The sequence below is a fragment of the Physeter macrocephalus genome, unplaced genomic scaffold (assembly GCF_002837175.3).
Source record: "Physeter macrocephalus isolate SW-GA unplaced genomic scaffold, ASM283717v5 random_1075, whole genome shotgun sequence".
In the NCBI taxonomy this organism is placed as follows: domain Eukaryota; kingdom Metazoa; phylum Chordata; class Mammalia; order Artiodactyla; family Physeteridae; genus Physeter; species Physeter macrocephalus.
Genome location: NW_021146354.1, coordinates 17,010 through 25,000, shown reverse-complemented (window position 1 = coordinate 25,000; position 7,991 = coordinate 17,010). Strand labels below are relative to the sequence as shown.

At 50.4% G+C, this 7,991-nt stretch overlaps 1 long non-coding RNA gene across 2 annotated transcripts in view; it reads left to right on the top strand.

Annotated features, from left to right (window-relative positions):
• The first annotated feature begins 72 nt into the window (after window positions 1–72).
• Window positions 73–7,991, top strand: part of LOC114485327 (uncharacterized) — an 11,749-nt gene continuing 3,830 nt past the window's right edge. The window contains exons 1-3 of one of the 2 annotated variants that reach the window (XR_008616808.1): window positions 73–751; window positions 2,145–4,206; window positions 5,924–6,132. This is a non-coding gene — a long non-coding RNA (uncharacterized lncRNA). Of the gene's footprint in view, window positions 752–2,144; window positions 6,133–7,991 lie in introns of both variants that reach the window. The other variant, XR_003678803.2, reaches the window with a different exon arrangement.

Below are 7,991 nucleotides of genomic sequence, written 5' to 3'. Positions count from 1 at the left end.
AACCAATGAGATCAACCACCATACACACTAAAGGTCATTGGCTGCTTCTCGTCACGAGACGTGTTTTTCAAGAGGAGCGCAAACTGCTCAGCACAGATTGGGAGAATTTCCCTCTGTGATCCGAGATTTTGTATTTGAAGAATAATCGTCCAGAGCAGGATGGGGAGGCAGAACTAGAGCTAGAAGAGAGTAGCCCTGGCTCGGGCTGCTTGATCCGCCGGGGAACCATTGTCAAGTTCCACGGCTCCGGCCACCTCCGCGTAGCTAATTCAGATGGCCAGGAGGGTGATGATGTTGAGAGGTGGACAGTCCAAGCAAGCTGTTGCATTTACCAAGTAGGATTCCCCAAATGCACAGGATTGGATCAGCTGGTCAGAAATCCATCAAGGGAGCCAAAGAGCCACCGTTTCTCATATCTTGTATTTCAATTTCCCCAGCATAAGGACACACTGAATGCACTCAGCATTCTTTGCAGAGTGCTGGACTCAGAGCCTCTCTTGTGGTTTCTATGTTCTGTTTCTAACTTTTATGATCTCTTACACTAACTCTTGCCCCGCAGTGCAAGGAAGGCGGCTTTCCCCAGGACCTCTGGCTGGGCGTCAGCGCAGACGCCGTGTCTGTCTACAAGCGCGGGGAGGGGAGACCGTTGGAAGTCTTCCAGTACGAGCACATTCTCTCCTTCGGGGCCCCGCTGGCCAACACGTACAAGATCGTCGTAGATGAGAGGGAGCTGCTCTTTGAAACCAGTGAGGTAAGAGGCAAATCTTTCATCCGTGGCCTTGACAAAACAGGAAAACAACACCCCGTTTCCTGATGCCTTTGACCAAGTAATTTTGTTTGGATTATTTCCCTTTTAAGATATAGGAAGATACAGCATGGTGCTGCCTCCCCAGCTGCAGGTTTCTCACAGGCCAAAATCTGACAGCCCCATATTTGTGTACCTGTGCAACAGAGAAATTTGGTTCCCTTGTACCCTTGTAGGAAAGGAGGAGAAAGGGAAGTGATGTAGAGGTCCAAATATATATATATAGCTTGGCAATAAAGCCTTGTGAAACTTACTAGACGAGGTGGCAGTGGATCGCAGCTGTGAGACGTGGGGGGGGGCAGTGTCCACGGAGCAGGACGGAGCGAACGGCAGAGCGTCCTGGACAGAGCTAATTCTAGCTCACGAGAAACACCTCTATATACGTATGCCATCCCGCTCCAAAGCGTAAAATGTAGTGATAATAACAACGATAATACAAGAAGCCTGTCGAGGTCTCCACGTAGGGAGCTGCCAACAAGCAAAAGTGGGAAATGGGCATGAATCGCACGCTGCCCGTTTGGCTGTTGGTGTACAGTGATGGAGAGGAGGTGCTGTGCGGGAGGGTGGAAAGAGGTGGGGCTTTGACTCGAGGGCCCCAGGCGCCAGGCCGCCGGGTTTGCGCAACGCCAGTGAACCGCGCGGAGCTGCCACGGGCTCTGATTGTGTGTGATGTGTAACTACAGTGCTTTTACAAACAGTGTGGGGTGGGATTGGAAGGGAAGAGAGATCAGGGAAATGGGAACCAGTGAGGATGCCTTCACAGGGACGCAGGCCAGCCGTCAGGAGGGGTGGCAGTGAACGCACCCTGAAGTAGCTACTGCTGGCCTCTCAGAGCTGGCAGGGAGCCGAACGGGCACACGAGCCTCTGCCAGCTCCTCGGGCCTCAGCTCTGTGTCTCCAGCTGCATCACGAGGTTTTGACCAGCACCACGGGATGCAGTCTTTGAAAGCTGTGGTTGTGGGCTCTGTCGTGTACCTGTATTTTCAGTGGGGACAGTGGTCCAAGCCCTGATCCTACCCACACACTGTAGTGTCATCGGGTGGGGGGCTTTTTGTCGTGCCAAATCTGACAGTTTTACATCAGGCAACCACCAGGTGGCACACGTCGTACGTGGAAAGGCCACGAGTCCCCCTTCTACCCAACGAGGAACAGGGAGAAGCAGCTCTAACTCGGCTGCCTACACAGCCTGCGCCGTGGATTCGCACGGCAGGCTGGTGGCTTTTGCTGGGAGGACGGGCCCCCGCCCGCCCGCGCCGGGCAGAGGACGTCTGGTGGTTAGCCCGGGTCCCCTGGCCCCTCAGAAACTTGTGACCGTGGGCCGATTCTGCTCCCCCGGCAGGTGGTGGACGTGGCCAAGCTCATGAAAGCCTACATCAGCATGATCGTGAAGAAGCGCTACAGCACCTCGCGCTCCGTGAGCAGCCAGGGCAGCGCCAGGTGAAGGTGGCCGTGAGCCCACCTGAACTGAGCATCTCCACGTGCCGCCCCCTCGGCCCCAGCCGGCTCCCGCACCTGCAGCCCAAGGCGAGGCTGCCCAGGCTTCCCGGAAGCCCCTCGTCGGAGGGCGGTGTCCCGGGAGACCTTTCGCCCCGTCCACTCCAGTGACCGGTGTCCCAAGCTGTCGACCCAGTTTCCGAAGCTTTACTTCTTTTAGATGACACATGCCTTAAAAAGAGAGGAAAGGAAACCCACGCTGCCACCAAAGCAGCCAGAAGTGCCTTAACTTGTGGAACCGACACTAATCCACCTTAACTGTGCTACTGAAGAGAAATGCTTTCCCTCCCTTTCAGGGGAGACGTGCTAAGCTTGAGGCGGGTGGAGGGGGGGCGTTGATCCATCTGCTCTGCACTAACCTCCCAGCCTGATTTCCCCCGGGAGGGAAGGTGAGGGAGTGGGGAGGGGGGACGGAGGGAGAACAAGAGGACGGTCTATTTTAGTTGGAGTGCTGCTGGCAGCCTTCCTCATGGACGCACGTTAACTTTTTCTCTGTGTTTCCTCTTTTCGGTGCATGCGCCTGCCCGTGCACGCATGTGTCCGTAAACCCCTCGCTTTCATCATTGCTCCGTGAGCACTGAAGGCAAAGGGAAAGAGGATATGCAACGGCCTAACGTCTGTGTATTTTAATAGTTCAGAGTGAGTGTCGGCAGCCGTTACTTTACAAGGTGGTTTTACTAACAGCCCGGAATCCTGGAGTTTCCTGTCTTTGCTGTATTCCGAAAGCCACATTTTGACTCCAGTTCTGTTTCACGTGTAGCGAAGTCTGCAGTCTGTGTCTGCTGTATTATAAACAGATATGCAGCCTACAGATAACTGTATTTATAAACCACTCTTAAACAGCTGGCTCCAAGGCTGTTTTTAGAACTGTATGAAGGCATTTTGGAGTCATTAGTTTCTATGAGATCTAAGTTAAAAAAATGTCTCTTGGAAGGTTAGCGCGTATCACTCTGGGTAGATTGCAACATAACCATGTTGGAATATGGGGGAAAGACGCTACCTTCCTGGAAAGCATAACACATGAGTGGATCTTTAAAGGACCCTGACGTTCAATGCTGAGGTTTTAATAAAATACACACCTATTTTATCCCACGTGTATAATGGTGGTCTGAACAAGGCCCCTGTAAATAAATCGGCATTTATGACCAGAAGAAAAATAATCTGGTCTTGGACTTCTATTTTTATACAGAGAAGTTGTAAAGACTTAGGCCAACTAAGTCTACCCACAAAGGGAAAGGAGATTTGCCTTACCCCTATGGACAGCCATGCGGAATCATTGTTTGTTGGCTCAAGAAAGTCTGACAATAAAAGATATTAGTTAACATGCAGTGTAATTTCTTTATGGGGCAGCTCTAAATACCATACGGACTTTGTTTTTGTTGGGTTTTGGTTTTAATGCTTTGGGCTTCAAAGGGTTGAAGCTGTGTGTTTCATGCACTTGATCACCGGGTCTAAAAGCAAACACGTATAGACATCTCAGCTGCTTTTTTAGACGCAGAGCGTGACTCCGAGAAAGCTGAGAAGGTCAAAGACCAGGTTCTATGACATCACAAGAGATCTAAGGACTTGAATTGTGGGGGTCGGAGCGCCTCCTGTAGCTGAGCCCCGGGATGTCTGATGGCGAAGTCATGGCCCTGCATCCACTGGCAGCCCTGATCACTGTGAACGGAATACAGCGGGAGCTTGTTTAGCGACCCATTTACCCAAAGAACCAGCCGGGGACGTGGGTCTCACCTGCACAGGCTCCTCGGCCAGACACGGCACGTTAGCAGCACCAGTCCCCTCTGTCCCTCTCTAACCGCTTGTGTGTCCGTGTGTCTGGGTGTCCGGGAGACCCCTCTTCCCGCTCCACAGGGACTGGGAGACGCTGCCCCAGCACCTGTGGCCTCGAGGTGACGAGAGGGAAGGTGAGCTAAGACTCGGATATTTTAATTGTCTTTGTGTTCATTTCAGGCCCTGCGAGCAGCTGGCAGAAGTGCCTTTTCCACTGCCTACCACTCAGGATTCCCTCTGTAACTTCTCACACCCCACAAGGCTGTCCCGCACCCCCAATTACAGATGAGGAATTAGGTAGAGACAAGCAAGGTCACTCCGTTATGGCGTGGGAGCAGCACCAGAGCTAGGACCCAGGTCTCTTTACACAAAGGCCTTTCCTCGTCAATAGCTTCATTGTAACATTTTATTTAGGAACAATTATAGATTCAGAGGAAGTTGCCATGAAGGTAAAGAGAGGCCTGTACACCCTTCACCGGGTGTCCCCCCGCCCGTGGTAACATCTTACACAACCGCAGAAAATACCACAACTAAGAAACTAACACTGACTTTTCCTCCATCCACAGAGCTTATTCTGATTTCACCAGATTGACACGCACTCATATGTGTGTGAGATTAATAGGTTTGAACGGGGCCCGGAGTCTGCTTAATTGCAGAGAAAGGCGTCAATATGAAACACGGCATCGCTGCAGACTTAGAAACCTAGTTGTTTTTTTCATTTGTCTTAATTTTTAATTCTTTTGAAAGAGGATACACATAGGTGAGGTTTTTTTAATTCAGTGGGAGTAAAGTGACTTTTCCTCCCTTCCATGATCCCGTTTACCCATTTTCCTTCCCCAGAAACAGCTATTTTTACCGTTTTCTGGAATATCGTTCTAGAAATGTTTCGAGCATACACTCACGTAAATATTCCCATCCCCTTCCCTTTTAAAAAATACATAAAAGCATAAATTTTTTTGCACCTTGCTTTTTTTCCCCAGAATATTTTAGATGTGATTCCACGTGGTACCTCTAGAGGTGCCTAATCCTTTTTGTGTCCTAGACAGCTTTGGAGAGAGGAAAAAAAAAAAAAAGGCCCCTTGATTTCTCTCTTAAAATAGTTCAGAAATGTAAGAAAGCAAACTCTTTTTTTTACTCAGCACCTTAAGTTGAGATCACATATACACTTATAGTAAAATTCTGTATTTAATCTATCTCATCCACTGGGATCTTTGATATATTCTAGGAATAAGTGTATGTCTACTGGGTATAAAAGTACGTGCTTTAGAGAGCATGAAAATCCTCACCCACCAAAGCTTACTGTCTAGTAGGGACCAAAACAAGTACACGTAAAACTAAATTTAACCAGCACCTTTATGCCTGTTTTGTACAATTGATCAGAGAAGCATCATTGACATGCGGGGAAATATTGGACCTGGATTCGAGATTTGGCATTGCGACTTCCGGAGTATATAATTTTGATCTTTTCGGTCAGGGGTCAGGAAACTACAGCCCAAAGGCCAACCAGCTCTTTAAATAAAGTTTTATTGGAACACATCTCTACCTGTTGATTTGTGTGGTGTCTAGAGGTGTGGTTGCCCTACAACAGCAGCGCTGACCAGCTGTGACAGGACCTCCTGCAAAGCTGAACGTATTTACTCTCGGGGCCTTTGTCGAGTTTGTGGACCCCGGTTTTAGATGACTACAGAAGTATACCATCTCCTTTAGGACCAATCGTTGGCTCCGTTTAGAATTTTGACTGCACACGTTAGGCCAGGAATATAGTCTGCAGGTTGGAGATTGTGCTTTGTGTTTCTTGTCCACTCTATCGAATGACCTCCCTGATTTCCCTCCCTGCGTTTCTCATCATAGATTGGCTTAGCATCACCTCTCGTTTCTACTTGATCAGTTCCCAGATTTTGACTAGAGCTCCTCCAGGACAGAAACCGTCTTCCACACACACACCCCCAAGAGAGCCGGCGCGGTGCCCGCCGGGAGCGTCACGGGCTGAGCTCAGCCAGACACAGTGAACGAGTCCCAGCCTCGGCTCGCAGGAAGTTCTGGAGATCAGACAAATGCAGGTGAAAACGCTAAATGCCCACCCAAGGTCACACAGCAGGGGGCGGGCGAATTTCAGGAAGTAGTGTTCCAGGTGCCCAAAGCAGGTAGGTGGATGTGGATGGGACAGGGGATGGGGGAACCCAGGGGGAGGAGGTGGGGCACCTTGAGCTGGTCCTGCCCTGCGGCAGGGGGTAAGGGTTCCTGGGAGCGTCAGCCCAGGGGTGGAGGTGTCAGGGCAAAGGTCAGAAGCCATGCCACGCCCCCTTTGCCCCCGCCCCAGATGGCATCTTCACTGGCCTCTAGGCTTCCACCCTTGGTACCCTTCACCTCCCTCCCTGACCTGTGTAGGCTGTTCTCCACAGACCAGACGCCCTGAGGGATCTTTATCAAACATAAATCCAAGATATCCTTCTTCGACTTAAAACTCTCCCGCAACCTTCTAACCAGAAGATGCATCTCTCCTACACGCCGTGTGTCTTCCGCCCCACTTGTCTCCGGCCTTGTCTCATGCACGCTCTACCTCACCCGTGTTTCAGCCCATAAGCTGGCTCTGACTCAGCAGCACACATCTCGGCCCTGCGTTCATTTTGCCCCCCTTTTGTCAGTCCCCCAACTTAGCACCTGCTGCTCAGCAGTGGGAAGGTGACCCTGACATTTCCTGCTGAGACCCAGTGTCTGTACTCAGGATGACAAGAGCTGTCATTCCCAGGCACCCGGAGCTCTGGCAGCAGTTCATTTACGGGCTCCCCAGGGGAAAACAGTCCCACTTTGTAATGTTTGCTGATTCTCATGGTGGCAATATTCCCACCATGGCTGACTTCAAGCTCGAAGGTGACATCGCTGAACGCAGAGTTGAGACGACATGCACGGGCGGCTCTCCAAAGCTGGTGGAAGCGGGGTCCTGCGCCCCATGGAAAGGACACGTCAATAATAACGTTTCGGGCTTCCCCGGTGGCGCAGTGGTTGCGCGTCCGCCTGCCGATGCAGGGGACACGGGTTCGTGCCCCGGTCCGGGAAGATCCCACGTGCCGCGGAGCAGCTGAAAAAAAAAAGTTTCAGTAAAAATCATCTTATTAAGAGGAAAACCTCTGAAGGAAGTAAAAAAGAAGGCGCTTAGAAAGCCTTAAGCATTTTGAGTGAGGGAAAATTAAATATGTTTTCAGAGGATGTAATTGGTGCCTATCTTTAGTTTTCCCAGGAACTTTTATTTTCTCTTTCAAGTAATAACAGGATCGAGTTGATTAGCAGTTTGAGACATAAACAGGGTCTACTGCCTCTGAGGCATCCAGACATTTGCTCGGTGGGGACCAATTGCCAGCTCTCACCATTCCCTCCTGACATGCCAGGAAAGAAAATGAATAATTCCTATAACTCTGATCTCTTGGCGGAATGGTTCTTTGTAAGTTTACTTAGTGACTTGACACTGAGGAAATTTAATAGGCCTCTTGATTAGAGATAAGATAACCCCAAGGATCAACACCAACCAGAACATAATTTAATTAACTTTAATTTACTAAGTATTTACTAAATTCTTGCTATTTGAATAAAAAAGCAAAACACTATCTCAGTGGGGTTTGCGCAGGAAACCCAAGAACTGTCTTAAGTTGCTTAGAGCCCAGCTGGAGATAAAATATATAAATATATGAAATAGTAAGTCGATTTGTATCGGAGCAAGAGTATATTGGGCTTCCCTGGTGGCGCAGTGGTTGAGAGTCCGCCTGCCGATGCAGGGGACGCGGGTTCGTGCCCCGGTCCGGGAAGATCCCACATGCCACGGAGCGGCTGGGACCGTGAGCCATGGCCGCGGAGCCTGCGCGTCCGGAGCCTGTGCTCCGCAATGGGAGAGGCCGCAACAGTGAGAGGCCCGTGTACCGCAAAA